The 22322-nt window shown below is 37.6% G+C and overlaps 1 protein-coding gene across 8 annotated transcripts in view; it reads right to left on the reverse strand.

The window, feature by feature from the left end:
- gapvd1 (GTPase activating protein and VPS9 domains 1) overlaps nucleotides 1-22322 on the reverse strand; it is a 114288-nt gene that overhangs the window by 91657 nt on the left and 309 nt on the right. The window lies entirely within an intron of this gene.

The following is a 22322-nucleotide window of genomic DNA, read 5'->3' on the forward strand; positions in this document are numbered from 1 at the left end:
CTCCTCAATAACTGAACTGAACTTTACCGAGCACAATACACAAACACACACTCAACCTTATGGACTAGACTGAACTACACCTAATACACACTTTTCCAATATAAAGCCATGTACACAGCAGTACCCATTTTCTGCTTCCTGCTACTGTTTAGACGCTTTTACTTGTGAGAATGTGAGAATGCTGTTTGTGGACTACACCTCAGCATTTAACACAATCGTGCCTGCCACACTTGTTGCGAAGCTCCAGACTCTGGGACTAAACAGATCTCTGTGCAACTGGATTCTGGACTTCCTGACAGGCAGAAGTTAGGTGGTGAGAATGGGCAGCAATACTTAATCCCCGCTGATCAACACCGGTGCTCCTCAGGGCTGTGTCCTCAGCCCACTCCTGTATTCCCTGTATACACACAACTGTACAGCCACAGACAGCTCCAACGTCATCGTCAAATTCGCTGATGATACAACGGTGATAGGCCTGATCACCGACAACGATGAGATGGCCTACAGAGAAGAGGTGAGCACCCTGACTAAATGGTGTCAGAAGAACCACCTCTCACTAAACATTGACAAGACCAAGGAGCTGGTGGTAGGAGACAGAGCAGAGAACTCACACCCATCACCATTGACAAGACACCTGTGGAGCATGTGAGCAGCTTTAGGTTTCTGGGTGTTAACATCAGTGAGGATCTCACCTGTCCTCACACACCGACGCAGTGCTGAAGATGGCACACCAATGCCTATTCTTCCTGACACGGATGAGGAAGTTTGGAATGAGCCCCAGCATCCTCAGAACATTCTACACCTGCACTATAGAGAGCATCCTGATGGGCTGCATCACTGCCTGGTTTGGAAACAGCACCGCTGGCAAACGTAAAACCCTGAAAAGGGTCGTGCGAACTACCAGCCACATTGTTGGAGGTGAGCTTCCCTCCCTCCAGGACATCTACAACAGGTGGTGTATAAGAAAAGCTCGGAGGATCACTAATGACTCCAGCCACCCGTCCCACAGACTGCTCTCTCTGCTGCCCTCAGGAAGACGTCTCTGCAGCATCCGATCCCGCAATAGTCGACTGAGGGATAGTTTTTTCCCTCAGGCCATCAGACTAATTAACAGCCATAACTAACATAGCATAGAGCATACTTCCACAATATGGTATGCTACACACTGCACTCAAACTTCAACAGTTCAACACTGGACTATACACACACACACACACCATTTAATTTAATACAACAATCTATCTGACAATAAGCTATCGGTACCACAGGACATTTCTCTATCTGCACAGTCTGTTGCACCTTACATGTTACATATATATATATATATATATATATATATATATATATATATATATATATATATATATATATTACATTACATGTATATAATACTTATATATATAATTTATATTTATACTTATACATACATATGATAAATTATACACATACACACATATACATATATATGGGTAGTTGACGTGACATGGCTTTTTCACTGTCACAGAAGATAAAACAATTTATTTCACATTTTCATAATTTGGAATACTGTAAATAGTTAAACTTTTCTTGTTTTATATGAATTTGTTGTTTTAATACCCAAGTTATTGTTAGTTTTTTTAGAACTTTGAGCCAAATCTCAAAATTGTCCTATGGTGTGACGGTAGACAACATTATTTCATAAAATTACATTTTATAAATAATGTTTAAAAATCTTAATGAGCACTCCTGGCATAATTGTGCAAGTGTCTATTTCACTAAGTGGCCATCACTTTTCATATACATACATTTCTAAAAGTGTAGGAATTTCATAAAGTTTGTCACAGAAAAAAATGTCCGTTGGTGTTATCCAAAAACCTAATTTTAATTTGGGCAATATCATCTACAAATACATTTAATTGAAAGACCCCACTCAAGGTCATGTGACTGAAGACCCCTATGAAGGCCATGAGAAGTGCACATGGTAAGTATTTGTCTCAGAATTGTTTAAATATTGAACTATGTTTTAAGACCACTGAAGTTGTTAAGTTTTTTTTGTCCTTTGGTGTGACACCATTCATCTATTCATGGTGAAAATGATTCTAATTAGTACTTTCATGTAAAATAAATAACACTAAGAAAATAATGTTTTAACTAGATTTGTAAAGTTTGTCGTGACAAACTTTGACGTTGGCTTTGACGGTGCAAGTATTCGCAAAGGCCGGGGCATTTTGGAGGCGAGTGGACAAAGATTGTGAAAGCTACTGGACCGCTAGGGTGCCAATACTTTTGATGGTGAGTGGACATGAGCATGTGACGTGATCCGAATACTCGTAGGGCAGTTCCATTCATTGTGCTGAGTGTTTTGATATGTCACATGTCCATGTTGTGCAAAATGTTTAATTTATGCTTGTTTTGGGGGCGGGGCGACACGTGACGTGACCAGAATACCCGTGGGGCAGTTCCCCTCAATGTGCTGAGTGTTTTGATATGTCACATGTCCATATTGTGCAAATTTTTGATTTCGCTTGTTTTGGGGGCAGGGCTACACATAACGTCACCTGACGTGACCAGAATACCAGTGGGGCAGTTCCCCTCATTGTGCTGAGTGTTTTAATATGTCACATGTCCATGTTGTGCAAATTTTTAATTTTGCTTGTTTTTGGGGCGGGCTACATGTGACATCACGTGACGTCTTGTGACGTGACCATAATACCCGTGGGGCAGTTCCCCTCATTGTGCTGAATTTTTTAATACGTCACATGTCCATGCTGTGCAAATTTTTAATTTTTCTTGTTTTTGGGGCGGGGCTACATGTGACATCACGTGACGTCACGTGACGTGGCCAGAATACCCGTGGGGCAGTTCCCCTCATTGTGCTGAGTGTTTTGATATGTCACATGTCCATGTTGTGCAAATTTTAAATTTCGCTTGTTTTGGGGGCGGGGCTACACGTGACGTGACCAGAATACCCATGGGGCAGTTCCCCTCATTGTGCTGATTGTTTTGATATGTCACATGTCCATGTTGAGCAAATTTTTGATTTTGCTTGTTTTGTGGGCGGGGCTACATGTGACGTCACGTGACATGACCAGAATACCCGTGGGGCAGTTCCCCTCAATGTGCTGAGTGTTTTGATATGTCACATGTCCATGTTGTGCAAATTTTTGATTTCGCTTGTTTTGGGGGCGGGGCTACACGTGACGTCATGTGGTGTCGAGTGACACCAGAATACCCGGTGGGGTGCCAATACTTTTGGCAAAAAGTGGCTACTGAGGGTTTGGACATTTCATATCAATACTGCAGTCATTATGGGATTCTACTTATTACACTGCATAGAACATTACATGCAATTCTTAATTTTGGATGTATTGTGTGTGTGAGAGCTTAGAGGACTTTTCGGAATTCCCTATTCAAGTCTATGGGATGTTCGATCATCGACTACGGGAAAACCGAAAATTCCGTCGGAACTCCGAAATAAAAACTTCGTCCGGAGTAAGGTCCTAAAGAACCTGTCTGAGTACGGTGTAAATCACTCGAAAACTTGCCAAGTTACAAACCTCAAAAGTTTATAATGGAAGTCTATGGGGAAAAAAGGCCACTTTGAGCTTCCGTACCGGGAATGCCAGAATTCCGATCTCTTAGAAAAATAGAAGCAACAAACTTTAGACCAGGGTCTACGACATATCCGAATTTGGTGCATGTGGCTCGAACGCCCTGGGCCGCATTTTTTTTTATTTTTGAAGAAGAAGAAGAAGAAGAAGAAGAAGAAGAAGAAGAAGAAGAAGAAGAAGAAGAAGAAGAAGAAGAAGAAGAAGAAGAAGAAGAAGAAGAAGAAGAAGAAGAAGAAGAAGAAGCAGCTTATAACGGAAATCTACAAAGCCAACATAATAATAATAATAAGCTTATAACGGAAATCAGAATGTTGGCTTCTACAAAGCCAACATAATGTGAACAATTCTGTCTCAAGTATTTATTTTATGTTATTTAATATAATTTCTTAGTACTTTTTAAATGTCACACCATAGTACACATTTACAGTATTGTTGAGTGAAAAGTGAAAAAAATATGTGAAGTCATTGACAAAATGAGTGACCCGTACTATTTTCTGAAACTGCAGTTTTCATACTCCACAAATATATGTAACTTACAAATATATGTAACTTATATGTATGTTAAAAAGTTATGCTTTCCAAAAAAAGTACTTTTTCTTGGTCATTTGTCAACTACCCATATATATATTCATACTGTATATAATGTGTAGGGCATTGTAAATATGTCTAGTAGTACACTGTGTGTACTGACTATGTATGAGCACATTGCATCTTTTCCACATTTTCCGCATTTGCACACTTCAACTGGTACTAAGCATTTTGCACATTTTTTAACCAGTTTGTAAATTGTTCTATTTATGTTTCTTAACTACTGTATGTGAATGGTTCTGCAATTTCTGGAGCTCACTCCCAAGAATTTCACTCACCATGGCACATGTGCTATGGTGATGTGACAATAAAGGTGACTTGACTTGTGTTCTGTGCTTTGCGCTTTTCCTTTTTCACTTATCTTTTGATTTTGTCTACCAGCAGATCAGCACAGTGCTCGAACTAAACAATTGGGCACTCACACTAAAACTACAAATTCCTGAAACTATATTGATATTTGGAATATTCAACAACTTGAATTTCTCATAGCGGTCTACCAGTCTGCTATAGCCGGCAGTTTACAATCCTAAATCAGAAGAACACCGCTGCCCACACTCAAACAGAAGAGAAAATGCCTTCTTCTGGATCTCAATCCACCTGCTGCTCAAACTGCCACAGACTTCTACAAAAGATTGCAGTTCTCGAAACAAAGTTATTTGTGGTGCTGCCGACCCGGCCAGAACATATAGCTGAGCTTCATCGTTGTCCCTCTCAACATAAAGCTGGTGAGTGCTGTGAACCTAATGCTTTTAAACAGGTCATACTGAGCTCAGAGAAACCTAAAGTAATTGAAGACACAAACCGATGGCATAAACAGGGTGCGAGACCCAAAGGTGCTGCATTAGCATCATCTACCCCTGATATGGGTACAACTCGAGTAGCTAATATTGGTATTCCACCACACCCTGTGCAGCTTGAAAATAGATAAGAAGCACTAGTGAGTTTGGGTGAAGAATCCCCAAATGTAAATAGACACAGATCACATCAGCCAGTAGCTAACAGAGCTAACAGACGCTCAAAATCATACAGGCAGCGGTGCTCCACTCAGCAGCCGAGCCAAGCACGCTGATAGTGGGTGACTATTATCAAACATTGGAAGCAAGGCTACCCGTACATGCTGTTTTCCTCGGGCAACGGTTTCTGATGTTAACAAGGAACTTTGCAACATTCTAATGAAACATAAGTCTCTTAGTCAGATTGTCATACATGTGGGAAATAATGATATTTGGAAAGAGCAGTCTGAGCTCCTCAAGAGGGATTTCAATAAACTTTTTGAAACACTTGCAAGACTGAAAGTTCAATCATTCATTAGTGGACCTCTCCCAGCCAGAGGAACAAATATGTTTTCTCGGGTAGTAAGTTTAAATTCATGGCTGCAAAAAACCTGCACCATGAGAGGACTGAATTACATTGACAATTTTAATATCTTCTGGAGTCAAAGGCAACTTTTTAACACAGATGGTATCCACACAAACAAACTAGGTGCTAGGTTGCTTAAAGACAATATCTTTTTCTTCCTTCATCATTCATCAGCCGAGTGTGCCAGTCCACTCCTGAATGGCCTAAATGACCACAGGAGTTCACACCAACACCTGGATGGACATTCAGTTGAAAAGGATAATATGATAGAAAGACGATATATGATAGAAAGACGAAGGCCCTCTCCAGCCGCACGACAACTCTATCTAATCTACTGCCTATTAGACGTCTTTCTGAGATGGATACAGGGCCAAAACCAGTTACTGTTAAATTAGCACTTCTGAACATCCGTTCATTAAAGAACAAATCATTTTTAGTTAATGATCTTATCACCACTAACAACCTGGACTTCGTGTTTCTAAATGAAACCTGGTTAGATGACAGCTGCAGCGCTACAGTCCTCAATGAATCAGCCCCACCCAACTTTACTTTTATAAGTGTCTGTAGAGCTGTTAGAAGAGGTGGAGGAATAGCTGCTTTATTCAAAGATGCCTTTCAATGCAAGCAAGTGTTACTTGGTGATTACCAGTCTTCTGAATATTTGTGTATTGCTCTAAAAGGTACACCACACATTCTGTTTACAATTATTTATAGGCCTCCCAAATACACCCCAACATTTGTTAATGAATTCACAGAACTTTTATCAACAATCCCCTCTGAATTTGATTATTTTGTTATTGCTGGAGATTTCAACATTCATATAGACAATGCAGAAAACAATACTACAATTGAACTGTTAAATGTTTTAAACACTTTTGATCTGACCCAGTACGTGCAAGGTCCTACACACAATAGGGGACACACTCTTGATCTGCTCATTAGCAAAGGTCTAAACATTCCATCCAGTGTTATCAAGGATGAAGCACTATCTGACCATTTCTGTGTTTACTTTGATTTATTGATCTGTCCTGTCACTGATGATAGATCTGTCTATGTCAAAAAAAGGTTCATAAATTAAAACACCAGTGGGGTATTTATGAATGCTATATCAATGTTGCCAAACATATCAGCAGACTCTCCTTGAAAATTTTAACTTAAAAGTTAAAGGTGCTAATGATGGTATAGCTCCAGTAAAGGTCAGGATGATCACTGGCAGACGTAAAGCACCTTGGAGAAACAACAGCGGTACAGAGCATGAAAAGAACATGCAGAAAAGCTGAACGTATGTGGCAGAAAACAAGACTTGAAGTACATTATAGCATCTTTATAGCATCTATAAGGACAGTCCTTGTGCTTTCAATGTAGAACTAGGCACAGCTAGACAGATCTTCTCAAACATTATAAACAAAAACAAACACCACTCGCACTCTTTTTGCTACTGTAGAGAGACTAACAAACCCCCCAAATCAAGTTCCTAGTGAAATACTCTGACAACAAATGCAATGAGTTTGTAACCTTTTTCTCTGAGAAAATCAGTAATATCAGAATGGCAATCAATACAGCCTCATATTGTAATGTGGTCAGTCAGACCTCACAACAACAACCTCAAAAATGTGTCATTTTCTCAGAATTTGACATAATTGAAATAAAAACCCTGGAAGAAACAGTACAACATCTTAAAGCATCAACTTGCAGCCTTGACATACATCCTTTCTCAAAAAGGTAATTAAAAATAGTAAATACCTCTCTGCTCACAGGCACTTTTCCAGCGTCCCTAAAACCGGCAGTTGTTAAGCCTCTCCTAAAAAAAGAGAAACCTAGACAAAACCATGTAAACTCTGATTCAGGTAAAATATCAGTGCTGGTGCTACTAGATCTTAGTGCTGCCTTTGACACAGTACTTTCACACCATACTCTTACATAGACTGGAAAACTGGGTAGGGCTTTCTGGGATGGTCCTAAAATTGGTTAAATCATACCTAAAAGGGAGAGGTTACTATGTGAACATAGGTAACCATAAATCTGAGTGGACATCCATAGTCCCACAGGGCTAAATTCTCGCACCGCTTCTCTTTAATTTGTATATGCTCCCAATTGGTCAAATAATGAAAAAGAACCAAATTGCTTACCACAGCTTTGCAGATGACACCCAGATATACTTAGCCCTGTCCCCTAATGACTACAGCCCCGTTGACTATGTAAGTGCATTGATGAAATTAACAGTTGGATGCGTCAAAACTTCCTCCAGTTAAAGACAAAACCGAAGTCATTGTATTCGGAAATAAAGATGAAACTCTCAAGGTTAGCACACACCTTGACCCTAGGGGTCTAAAGACACAAAATAAAGTCAGAAATCTTGGTGTAATTTTAGAGTCTGACCTTAACCCTCTGGGGTCCACAGGCTCGCAGGCGCGTTTTTGGTGCTTTTTTCCTCTGCAACGTGAAATCCACTTAAAATACTCCGTCATTCATAATCATACACATACATGTAATACATCATTCGAAACTGTTAAGTGTCTACTTTTATTTGACTGCCTTCATAACAACAAAACGCTGTGCTTTTGGCAAATAAAGAAAATAACCATCTCTGTCTCCTTGACCATCTTCCTGAAATACGTTACAAACATGAACTGATAACTCCACCAATACTTATCACACGAACATAATACATATGTGTAATGAAAGCCTAATGTCTACTTTTAAATGAGGTAATTAAAATCGAAAGCAAATATTGTCTTTTTTTTGTAATCTGTATGTAAGTAAAGAGAAGTACAGTTTTTCTGGCTCGACCTCATTAGCGCTTAATGTGATCCCACCTACCGCGCGCGCGCCATTCATATGAAAATTACCTGAGCGGGCTATGCAAGCAAGATCAAAGCCCCCAAACAATGCTATAAGAAGCACAAAGTTTTAACAGATTCATTCACTTAGACACGCTGGGAAGATGAAACGCTTTACAGCTGAGGAAGCTCTACAGATGCTCCTGGACAGCGAGGAAGAGTTCACCGTTTCCTCAGACAAATTTCTGAAGAGTAAGCTTTACTTACATTTGTTGAAATCTTGTGTGACGTAAAATTATATATACTGTACGGTATACAGACTATTTGCAAGCAGATATTCAGAGCGACTTTATAGAAACGTCTTGTAATTGGCAACTTTTATTTACCTTAAAATGTTACTTATTAAGCAGTATGCTGATTCATGTAATGTGAATATACAATATTTTATATAGCAATATCACTATTTAGAATATATTTTGACTAGTGTTTATGTCTCAAGTAGTCTTGTTTACGTGACTATCTGTTCGGGTGTAAATGTATCGATGTGGTGTCGATGAGCTGTAAATGTGCCCGGAAATATGTCGTGTGTTAAATTAAAATGTTTAGCCATAAATGTCTGTGAATGTCCCGTTAACAAACATATACAGCGCATCTCTGTACCCAATTATCTTATCTCAGCTATGCTTGACTGCCTGAGTTATTGCTTTATAAGTTTGTTACTGTGTCGAATACATTATATTAATTATTAAAAACTTTTGTAGGAATGTGGCTGCATCACTCGTCTTCACCTGCACCGGCAGCAACACTTTCACCTTCGTTTGATGCTCGCACGGGGGCACGCAGCAACGAGAACACTAAAGAGTACGTCCACATGTAACTATTTTTTTCTATTATGCGTGCAGAATATTTGTATTACTGATGTGGAAAATACATTATATTAATTGTTTTGCTTTATAAATACTTTGAAAAATACATGATACTAATTAGGATTTTTTTTTAGGAATGTCTCGCACGCGTCTGACAAGAGGGCACGCAGCAACACGACCGACATTCATCCTGTGTAAGCCACATTTACCGTTTATGTTCTCAGTATTAGTAATACTGGTGTGTTGCTTTGTACTTTGGAAATACATGATACTAATTATGATATTTTTTTTTTTTTAGGAATGTGGCTGCAACACGTTCACCTTCGTCTGACACTCGCACAAGGGCACGCAGCAACGCAACTGGGAACAAAAAAGAGTAAGTCCACTCTTGTACCCATTTTTCATTTATATTTTATATTAGTATATATTAGTTATACATTATTAATACTAATGTGTTGCTTAGTACATTGGAAAATACACAATGAGACTAATTATGATTTTTTTTTTTTTAGGAATGTGTCTGCATCACCTTTACCTGCTACTCACACACACGATGAAAGAATGGTGGCATGCAAAGCAAACACAGGAATGACACAGAGCATGAAAGCTAAACCAACCAAGTGGGGCTTCAAGTTGTTTGTGCTTGCAGATTCTTCCAATGAATATACTGTGAATTTTTCAGTGTACACCGGGAAAAATAACTTTCCCACAGGCCATGGACTTTCATATGATGCTGTGACATCTCTTTTGGACTGTAAAACTTTAGGCTCTGGACACCATGTGTACATGGACAATTTTTACACAAGCCCAAAGCTCCTGACAGACTTGTTTGCCATGCAGTTCGGTGCTTGTGAGACTTATAGACTTTAGGAAGGAATGCCCATGGGATGCAGCAAATTCACTCTCCAAGCAATCTTCCAGGGGCTCAATCAGATGGATTAGGAACGGACCTCTACTGTTTGTGAAGTGGATGGACACACAAGAGGTATCTGTCTGTTCAACAGTACACCCTTCTTATACAGGAGAGACAGTGCAGAGGAGGGTAAAATCACAAGACACATGGAGCACAAAGACATTTCCATGTCCTGCACCTGTGACTGCCTACAATCAACACATGGGGGGTGTTGACCTTTCTAATCAGCTGGTACAGTACTGCACTGCACAGCACAAGGCAATGAAGTGGTACAGAAAGATCTTGTTACACTTCTTGGACATTGCTGCCACCAATGCCTTCATTATGCACAAGGAGCTATATGGTAACATGACCCACAAACAGTTCATGGAACAGCTAGTTGTAGAGCTCTGTGGCATAACAGATAAAGCAGAACCAAAACAGACCAGGAGTAAACATGTGCCAGTTCCAGTAGCTCGGCTGACCTCTGATGTAAGAAATACTGCCACTGTTGGTCGGCGGAAATGTGTGCGCTGCAAGACGGTGCATGGTAAAAGACAGGACACACCTTCGAAATGCAAAACATGTAATGTTCCCTTGTGTGTTCAGTTAAATAGGAATATATATTTATATATATTTTATATAAATATTTATATATTTTATATAAATATTTAATTTATATGTAAAGTGTTTTTAGATGCACACCAAACTGTACATTTACAGCTTACATTTTGAATCATTGCATACAATAAAGCTTCTTGACTCTTGACTATTGTATTGTTCATGTTTTTTTAACATTGGTAAAATTTTGTCAAGTACAGATATAAATAAAATCTTAAGTCTTTTGTACTTCATTGTACACTATTTTATTACACTACAAGCAAAAGATTTTCTGTTTAAGTCTCCCCACATTCATTCTTTTTTCAACACAATCCAGACTAAGCCATTAGGGGGTTGGGCCTCCTCAGGTGTGAATCATCAATATTCATGACCATTGTCCCTCCCATGCATATTGCCTTTACATAAAAACTGTCTTACAAAAGTTAAATCAATGTATTGTTTCATGTGAATGAGTGGGTAAAATGGTTTTCACATCTTTTTGTAGCAAATTATCTACTCTACAAGAGTAGAAAACTTTATTGTGTGTGTGTGAACAAATGTTTAGTACGCGTTTCTTGGCCTTATTTCAGCATCTTTTCTTTACTACCCACACATAAACATCATTTACTTAAAAATACAAACATGTACATACATTTTACTTACATAATATTTGTAGCCCAGTTTGTGCTGAATACAATGTTATGTGATATTAGCCATTAATATGTTTTGAAATAACTGAAAAAAGACCAAATGTAAGAGAATGTCAGAACCTCTGCCAGTGTCCCAAAATGGTCAGACCCCAGAGGGTTAATTTCAGTAGTCATGTGAAAGCGATAAGCAAATCAGCTTACTACCATCTCAGAAATATAGCCAGAATTAGATGTTTTGTCTCAAGACAGGACTTAGAAAAACTTGTTCATGCTTTCATCACCAGCAGGGTGGATTATTGCAATGGACTCCTTACTGGGATCCCCAAAAAGACCATTAGACAGCTGCAGCTCATACAGAACGCTGCTGCCAGAATTCTGACCAGAACCAAAAAATCTGAGCACATCACTCCAGTCCTCAGGTCCTTACACTGGATTAGAGTTACATTTAGAATAGATTTTAAAGTATTGTTACTCATTTATAAATCACTTCATGGCTTAGGACCGAAATACATTACAGATATGCTAATAGAATATAAACCAAGCAAACTACTCAGATCACTAGGATCAGGTCAGTTAGAGATACCAAGGGTTCACTCAAAACAAGGTGTGTCAGCATTTAGTTATTATGCCACCTATAGCTGGAATCAGCTTCCAGAAGAGATCAGATGTGCTTCAACAGTAGACACTTTTAAATCAAGATTAAAAACATCTGTTTAACTCTGCATTTACTGAATGAGAACTGTGCTGCTTCACACTGACTGCACTTTTTATCCAAATCACTTTTACTCCTGTTTTATTCTTAAACATATTTTAAACTGTTTTTATTAAAATCACATTGATTTTCTTTAATTGTTCTTTGTTTTTATTATGATTTTATTGTGTGTTTCTAATTTTTTCATATTTCTTTTTTCCCTTATAAATTGTTTTTAATTTGTATGTAAAGCACTTTGAATGACCTCTGAGTATGAAACGTGCTATACAAATAAACTTGCCTTGCCATATCAAACTGATTTTGCACACTGTTTTTGCTCTTTGCACATTTCAGTCAATAGCTGCATATTTCTGCATGCATACTATAGAACGTACACTGGTCGGTACAATAATGAATTATTGAATAATTTCAATAATGTCTTGTATTGTTTGTTTTGTCTTGCACTGTTTGTACCAGGTTGCACAGATGCACTTTATGTGGCTAGGACTAACTTAAGACCTTAGCTCTGTCTGTTCTATGTAGCACGATGGAGAAATGTTGTCTCATTTCACTATGTACTGCATCAGCTATATATGGTTAAAATAACAATAAAAGCTTCTTGAATTGTCTCGTGTTCTAGTGCTGAACTTTAAGAACAAGGGTGATGTGCGGAGTTGTAGCAACTACAGAGGCATAAAGTTGATGAGCCACGCAATGAAGCTATGGAAAATAGTAGTCAAAGCTAGGCTAAGTATGAAAGTGGATATTTCTAAGCAGTAGTATGGGTTCATGCCCAGAAAGAGCACTACCGATGCAATTTTTACTCTGAGAATATTAATGGAGAAGTACAGAGATGGTCAGAAGGAGCTGCACTGTCTTTGTGGATTTAGAGAACGCATATGACAGGGTGCTGAGAGAGGAACCATGGTACTTGTATGATGTCAGGAGTGGCAGAGAAGTACGTGAGAGTAGTTCGGGATATGTTGGAGAGGAGTATGACAGCAGTGAGAGGTAAGGAAAAAACACTCAAAAACAGCGCTTAGCAGATCGGACGGCCCGCCTAAGCTGGGAAACTCTACCGCCTTTACTAGGTCGTCCAAAAAAAAAAATAAATAAATTCCGCTGCACAAAAGGCCGTCAAGTGCATCTTGGAGAATGCGGACGCGCTTCACACAGCCAAAATGAGAGAAAGACTTGGTCCGTCACTGTCTGGAGGATAACTAGCCAGTTGATAAAACGCGTGTCCCTGAGAACCAAGTGGACTTATGTTTTGGGTTTATTTAAGCCTATTATTGTATTAGTCTATAGTTCTGGCAAATTTAAAGTAAGTTAGCTGGTGATTTTGGTGTTCGGTTCTTCACCTGCTAGCTAGGTTGCACATGCCTGTTTTTACTAATTGTTAAACGTAGTACAGAGTCTGTGGTCTACTCACAAAGAAGCCCCGCCCCACAGACCCTGCCCAACCCTACCGCCTTAACTAACAAATTTTCTGCGGGAAACGCTGGAATGCAACAGTTTAGTTATATCAGAGGGTTAATGGATTGATGTAAGGAAGACTTGGAGACTCTCTGTTCCAATATTTTGATTACCAAAAAGAGCAGTCTGCCATCAAAGGGGTCATGTTCTAAGTTGTTATACACATTTGGATGTAAATACCAGGAAATAAAAACTGAACTTCTATCTTTTAACCTCAAACCCAAATGTCTTCAGTGCACAAACTAAAGGAATGTCCTTGCTATCCCAGTACTTTCAGAGGGAACTGTATGTTTCACAATAAATATTAATAAATAAATTACAAACAGTCTAATAAACAAATAAAAATGCCATTTTGTAGACTATTCAGATCAATACATATGCATTTTTTTCAGTGAATCATAGCCATAATTTCTCTTAAAGATTACAAAAATTGTGCATTAAGACATTAATTAAGGCAGACTAACAAATTTCAAAATGTAGATAAAAAATATTTGCCATTAAATGCACAAAAGCAAATTTTTATTTTTATTTTTTTTTTTGATGCTGAAAGGGTTTTGAAGCGTTTATGTACGTTCTTTTAAATACTACATACACTAGCTATTATTTACATAAAAAAATATTTTAAAACAATAAAAATAGAAAAACACTAATTGTTGATTTTTAACTTTAAAAATAGTCCTATAAAAATATATACTATTTTTTCAAACATGCCCAACATTTTATAAAACTGAATTTTTTTGGAGCTCTTCAGAGAACATTACATAAATATTATGTGCAATAAATGTTTACTTGGATTCACCAAGTGTTTACTTCATTCATTTAGATTCACTGATCATTTAAATTTATTATATCGCATCATTTTAGACCATCAGCCACATTGCTTTCTGATATTGGCACCAGCATCAGACATTAAAAAACTCAAACAAATAGTGAGCAATATAATTTAAATATAAAGTAACATTTTACAATCTCTCATCTGACAAATGCAAAATAATATCAGAATTGGCAGCTCCTCAGCTTATGTTTCCCCCTCATTTTGCTTAGTAATATAGTAGCAAGGCTAACAAAACAAAATTTGTTTTCAAGTTAAGCAAAAGCAAGACTGGCATATGGGTAGTTGACGTGACATGGCTTTTTCACTGTCACAGAAGATAAAACAATTTATTTCACATTTTCATAATTTAGAATACTGTAAATGGTTAAACATTTTCTTGTTTTATATGAATTTGTTTTTTTAATACCCAAGTTATTGTTAGTTTTTTTAGAACTTTGAGCCAAATCTCAAAATTGTCCTATGGTGTGACGGTAGACAACATTATTTCATAAATATTACATTTTATAAATAAAGAAAATAATGTTTAAAAATCTTAATGAACACTCCTGGCATAATTGTGCAATTGTCTATTTCACTAAGTGGCCATCACTTTTCATATACATACATTTCTAAAAGTGTAGGAATTTCATAAAGTTTGTCACAGAAAAAATGTCCTTTGGTGTTATGCAAAAACCTAATTTTAATTTGGGCAATATCATGGACAAATACATTTAATTGAAAGACCCCACTCAAGGTCAAGTGACTGAAGACCCCTATGAAGGCCATGAGAAGTGCACATGGTAAGTATTTCTCTCAGAATTGTTTAAATATTGAACTATGTTTCAAGACCACTGAAGTTGTTAAGTTTTTTTTGTCCTTTGGTGTGACACCATTCATCTATTCATGGTGAAAATGACTCCAATTAGTACTTTCATGTAAAATAAATATCACTTTAAGAAAATAATGTTTTAATAATGTGAACAATTCAATCTCAAGTATTTATGTTATTTAATATAATTTCTTAGTACTTTTTAAATGTCACACCATAGGACACATTTACAGTATTGTTGAGTGAAAAAGTGAAAAAAATATGTGAAGTCATTGACAAATTGAGTGACCAGTACTATTTTCTGAAACTTTCATACTCCACAAAGATTTCTGAAATTTTCATACTCCACAAATATATGTATTTTTTCTTAAAAAGTTATGCTTTCCAAAAAAAGTTTTTCTTGGTCATTTGTCAACTACCCATATAGAGGAAAGAAAATAAATTTGTTTAAGCATCAAAAGAGCAAATAACATAGCTAATAACATAATGGATGCACATGAACAGCTCTGCTGCCAGCGACAGTGCTGAAGTAAACAAAGGCCAATGTAAGCACTAGTTAGATCAACTGGTCAACTGATACTGACATTTTACCTGAAATTTTAATCTACTATTATGAAAAGTCACAAAGCTAATCATGAAACTGCAGACGTATGCTGTGATGGAGAGCAGTATTTAGGGCAATAGATTTCTAATGGCTCTAGAGAATTTTGCTATTGATTCTTTTACTGCCATCTTTTACTAATACACAACCTGCTTTCATATCAATAAAAAATGTGTTCGATAAAACGTTTGATATTTTTTGTTTAATTTTTTTTGTGGAAAAAAGGAAATGTAATTTTTAATACTGTTCTTTTAAATGTAGGGTCTCCAATGTTTGAGAAATGCTTCAGAAAATGTCATGCTTCGGAACGACAAACTTAAATCAAAACAACGTACAGCCAATGAGCAGAAAGGGGCGTGGCTTGTCAATATGGGCGGAGAGTGTGTTCAGTGCGCATGTGTGACATTAGCAGAAAGCGATTTTAACATTGACATGTTGGATAAAAACAAAGAAAGAAAGCGAAGAAAGGCTTACAATAAGGCAAGAAGCAGGACCCGTGTTAATATAGGATCAGCTTTCCAGCGCTGGAGAGAACTGGAGTGGGAAGTTGGCCGCATATTCACAGATTGGAGTTTCCCGAGTCAATAACTCCTGAGCTAAACGCTGTAACTACACAAATAACACCTCTCTATCATAGTAATGTAGAGAGGCAGCTACAACCGTGTTAAGCTAGTAACAGCATTTAGGTCAGGAGTTATTGACTCGGTAAACTCCAATTTGTGAATATGCGGCCAAATGAGCCACAGCGAGCGAGGAAATTGTAAATAAAAAGAGGAAAAGTCAGCTTGCCAGTATGGCAGTTTTTTGGATATTTTAAGTCTGACCGTAGGCAGACCAATGTCGTCGGCAAATTGTGCAATAGCACTAAACTTGCACTAAATTCTCAGGTTTCTCTATGTTTATATTTAACACTTTGCAGTATTTTATTACACTTTATTAAGCATTTCTTACATTTTCTTTCATTTTGCACCTTAAATGTTAAGAGTTCATTGTGACTATAGACTTATGTTTACATTTTAATTATTTGAGTTTTCCATGGTTTTTGACATTTCTGTCTTAATAACTGAGAGGGTTACAATCAGAGGAAGGTTAAGTTTAAAACAAAAATGTTTAAATGTAATATATTTTTCTCCTGGTCCTTATTTTAAATGGGTCATAAAAATATCAATAATTATCTATCGACCGTCACTGATATCGGAATATCAGTGATAATATTTTATTAATTAATTTTATTAATTAATATTTTATTTCATGGTAGCGGTATATCTCACGGAATAATAATTTTTCAGGTAAATCAACAAAAGGAACATGCTTAATATATTGAATACCACTTTAACACTTTAAAAATAATTTTTTTAATTTTTCCATACCACTGATGTCGCGCCTCGTTTCACAAGAAGTTCCTCCTCCTGCTCGGGATTGGATTGTGGGATTTCTTTATCAGCATGTCTTTCTACATGTTTTTCTTCTTATCTACGCTTATGTGCCGCTTCTCAATTGTTCTCAGATTCAGGCGTGCTACACGTGAGGTTAACCACGCCCACTAATTTAAATTTCACAATATGCACGGAATAGAAAAACAGTAGACATTTTATTCCGCGGAAACGGAATATACAGTCATACCGCCTAGCCCTATATCGTGATACAGTTTTCAGCCATATCGCCCAGCCCTACTTAGACAAGAACATGATCTGCAATATGCTGTAGCTTATCACTATAGTCAGAAACTCTCACTTTTCAGAAATTTCTCTCAGGTTCTCATAAGAAATTCCTTTTTCAAAACACACTTATTTATACATTACAGCATACGTTATGGTGTGCTTTCTTCAATGTGTTAATCTTGCCTTAAGCACACATTCACAGTGACCCAAATAATTCTGTAAAGGTGAAAATACTTCATTATCACATGTACAAGTGCACATACAGTTGATACATGATTAGCATTATTCACACACAGTGATGCCTCGAGATACGAGTGCTTCAACAAATGATTTTTTTGACATACGAGCGGTGATTCAATCAAATTTTTGTCTTGATATCCGAACAATTTTTTGAGATCCGAGCCGCAAAAAAAAAAAAGATCCCGAATAACCACGTGCGCTGTTTTCCCCGCCTCACTCGACTAGTCTTCGTGTAGCAGCGGTTTTCTTTGTTAACACTTGTGTAAAGCTGTGCTCGTATTTTGTGCTTTATCGCATTTAAAACCATGGGTCCTAAGAAAGTGAGTGTAAAGGACAGTGCTGTGAAAGAGATGATGTCTAATGAATTAAAACGGGAAATCATAGAAAAACATGACATGTGAGTGAAATACTTGGCGGTTCAGTACGAGTGGAATACAACAATAAGTACGATTCTGAAGCGGAAGGAGTCAATTATGGGTATAATGCCAGCCAAGGGCATTACAATAATTTCAAAGCTCCAGAAAAGAAAAAAAAAAGAACTGGCATTCACTCCGTCACCAGGCATGGTGAGGCAGCAAGTTCGGATGTGAAGGCAGCTGAGGACTACGTTCAAACTTTTTCCGAAATGGTTGAAGCCGAACGATACATCCCCCAGCAAGTCGTAATTTTAATTGTGACGAGACAGGGCTTTTCTGGAAGAAAATGCAGAGTAGGACTTATATAACGGCAGAGAAGAAGATGCCAGGCCACAAACACATGAAGGATAGACTTGACACTCGGTCTGTGCGCCAATGCGAGTGGCGACTGCAAGATCAAGCCGCTGCTCGTATACCATTCGGAGAACCCCAGAGCCTTTAAATCACATAAGATTTTAAAAGAAAAACTACAGGTTATGTGGAGGGCAAACCCAAAGGCGTGGGTCACTAGGCAGTTCTTCGTGGATTGGTTGAACCTGGTTTTTGGCCCTGCCATTAAAAAGTATCTCCTGGAAAATAACCTGCCTTTACAAGCCCTTCTCCTCCTCGATAACGCACCTGCTCACCCACCAAACCTCGCGGACATTCTTGATGAGTTCAAGTTTGTGAAGGTACTCTACCTACCACCCAACACCACCACTATCCTGCAGCCCGTCGAATTTCAAGAAGCTCTACACTAAGCACCTGTTCTGCCGCTGCTTTGAGGTTACGGAGAGCACAAACCTCACCCTTCAAGAGTTCTGGAAGGACCACTTCAACATTGTGATATGGCTGAAAATTATCGATATGGCTTGGCAGGGTGTTACCAAGAGGACCTTGACATCTGCTTGGAAGAAGCTGTGGCCCGAGGCAGTGAATGAGAAGGACTTCGAGGGGTTTGAACCAGAACCTGAAGTGCCAGTGGAGGAGGAGATTGTGTCTCTCGGAAAGAGTCTCTCAATTTATTCAAAAACACACACCCAGAAAATGTTGCAACTGGTCGTGCATCAGCATTGTTTAGGGCTAGGGGGTATGATGGTATATTCCGTTTCCGCGGAATAAAATGTCTACCATTACAGGTTTTTCTATTCTGTGCATATAGAGTGGTGTGAAAAAGTGTTGGCCCTCTTCCTGATTTATTTTTTTGCACTTTTGTCACACTTATACAAATGTAAATATTAGTCAAAGATAGCACAAGAAAACACAACATGCAGTTAAATGAAGGTTTTTATTATTAAGGGAAAACCCACATGGTTCTGTGTGAAAAAGTGTTTGCCCCCTGTTAAAACATGACCTAACTGTGGTTTATCACACCTGAGTTCAATTTCTCTAGCCACACCCAGGCCTGATTACTGCCACAACTGTTCACAATCAAGAAATCACTTAAATAACACTTGACTGACAAAGTTAAGTAGACCAAAAGATCCTCAAAAGCTACACATCGTGCCAAGATCCAAAGAAATTCAGGAACAAATGAGAAAAAGTAATTGAGATCTATCAGTCTGGAAAAGGTTATAAAGCCATTTCTAAAGCTTTGGGACTCCAGCGAACCACAGTTAGAGCCATTATCCACAAATGGCGAAAACATGGAACAGTGGTGAGTCTTCCCATGAGTGGCCGGCTGACTAAAATTACCCCAAGAGCGCAGCGACGATTCATCCAAGACATTACAAAGACCCCACAACAACATCTTGATGATCCCCAAGACTTTAGGGAAAATACTATGTGGACAGACAAGACAAAATTTTAACTATTTGGAAGGCGTGTGTCCCATTACCTCTGGCATAAAAGTAACACTGCGTTTCGGAAAAAGAACATCACACCATCAATAAAATATGGTGGTGGTAGTGTGATGGTATGGAGCTGTTTCGCTGCTTCAGGACCTGGAAGACTTGCTGTGATAAACGGAACCATGAATTCTGCGGTCTACCTAAAAATCCTGAAGGACAATGTGCAGCCATCTGTTCGTGACCTCAAGCTGAAGCGAACTTGGGTTCTGCTGCAAGACAATGATCCAAAACACAGCAGCAAGCCCAACTCTGAATGGCTGAAGAAAAACAAAATGAAGACTTTGGAGTGGCCTAGTCAAAGTCCTGACCTGAATCCTACTGAGATGCTGTGGCATGACCTTAAAAATGCGGTTCACTCTCGAAAACCCCTTAAATGTGGCTGAATTACAAAAATTATGCAAGATGAGTAGACCAAAATTCCTCCACAGCGCTGTAACAGACTCATTGCAACGTATTGCAAATGCACGATTGCAGATCTTGGGTGGCCAACTAGTTATTAGATTTATGGGGCAAACACTTTCACACAGGGCCATTTAGGTTTGGATTTTGTTTTCCTTTAATAATAAAAACCTTCATTAAAAAAAAATGTTGTGTTTACTTGTGTTATCTTTGACTAATATTTAAATTTGTTTGATGATAAAGTGTGAAAAACGTGCAAAATAAATAAATAAATAAATAAATAAATAAATAATCAGGAAGGGGGCCAACACTTTCACATCACTGTGTACACACACACTATATATATATATATATATATATATATATATATATATATATATATATATATATATATATATATAAAAAGAGAGAGAGATACTGTTGAGGTGCATTATTGATGATGTAACTTTGGGAAGGAAGGTGCATCTCCCTTTTTATTACTTTAACTAACCACCATACTTTGTTTTTGTTTATATGCAAGCGACCTAAAAAAATAAGACATTTATACTTGCACAAAAGCATGCCCTCCAGGAGGCACTTCCTACCTGCTATTAGTTCCCAAACGGTCAATGGGAACTAAGGTAGGAACTTGAAAGTTGTGTGTGGGGAACTGAAAATTGTGTCAGACCAAATGCACCTTGGGATTGATACAAAGAATCATTCAAATCAGTCAAATAAATGTAAATTTTATATTCCATTTAAATTTTTAAAACATCAATTAATTTTGCTTTGTTGCATGTCTCTTCTGAAGTCATGTTTCTGTAGCACATTATATATATTTTATTTATATATATATATATATATATATATATATATTTATTTAATAGTGTGTGTGTGTGTGTGTGTGTGTGTGTGTGTGTATATATATATATATATATATATATATTAGTAAAAATTTTACTCCCAGTAAATCAATAGGGCACTTGTCACAACTCACAGAACACAAACATTTTCACTTCCACTCCTAGTACATTTCTTTCTGTACAATAGTATAGCAGTGGTAGGGCAATTGGGGTGGTCCGCAGGAAGTAACCATTTCCCCTGAAACCCTATGAGGTGTGTGCATGTGACCAGTTATTTACAGAAAGACAACACACTACTATCTGGTTTGTACAAAACAGAAAACTAAGGACAACTACTCCTATGGCCCCTTTAATTCTTAGCCTTGAAGCCCAGACATAAATATGACCTGGCAACAAAACCAGCATTTTATCAGTCATTCAGAAAAAGGTTTTCCAAAACGCAACAATAAAAATAAGTGTTAAATTTAATTCATCATCTCCAGCACATCCAAAGGCTTAATGCATATCCTATAAGACTACATAGGCCAGTATGAGGCCCTCTTGGATGTAAAATTTGGAAATACGGATAAGGTTAATTTTTCTTCAGTTTACAAAATGGAACTTTATAACTAAATCAGAAATAACTAACACATTCTAACATAGCAAGTGCCTACCCTATAACCCTGATAGCTTCTAAGACAACTTCAAACAAATTAAAGAAATACAAATCATAACTAAGAAAAAAAAAATAGTGGCCTCGTATCTATTTGGGCAGCTGTCTTAATGCAACTACTACATAGGTATTAATAATTAAGGGCAGGGTATTAATAAAGTTAACAAAAATAATATGGCTTTAAAATGACTAATTTCTAAAATTATCACAGAGCGCTAACTGTTAGGTTTGCCTCTTGTTTAGTCATTTGTTTTTACAATAAGGGTTACATAATTAAAGGGCATTTGCAAAGAACAATGTTAGAAATGATGAATTGAGTAGTAAACACCAGATTAAAACCTCACAACTGTCTACTAGTCAACCCTCCAGTTACTTTGCTAATAATGCTTACTGCCAAACGCAAAATAATAGGAGAACGGACACGCAAGTTACGTGTAACGTTATTCGTAGCTTAATAGCGTTTAGGTACCTATTTTTGCCTAAACGCTATTAAGCTAGCCTTGTCGAATAACATAAAGCTAGCAAGTTAGCACGTCTACAGAAAAAA

The sequence above is a fragment of the Tachysurus fulvidraco genome, chromosome 14 (genome assembly GCF_022655615.1).
Source record: "Tachysurus fulvidraco isolate hzauxx_2018 chromosome 14, HZAU_PFXX_2.0, whole genome shotgun sequence".
In the NCBI taxonomy this organism is placed as follows: Eukaryota; Metazoa; Chordata; class Actinopteri; order Siluriformes; family Bagridae; genus Tachysurus; species Tachysurus fulvidraco.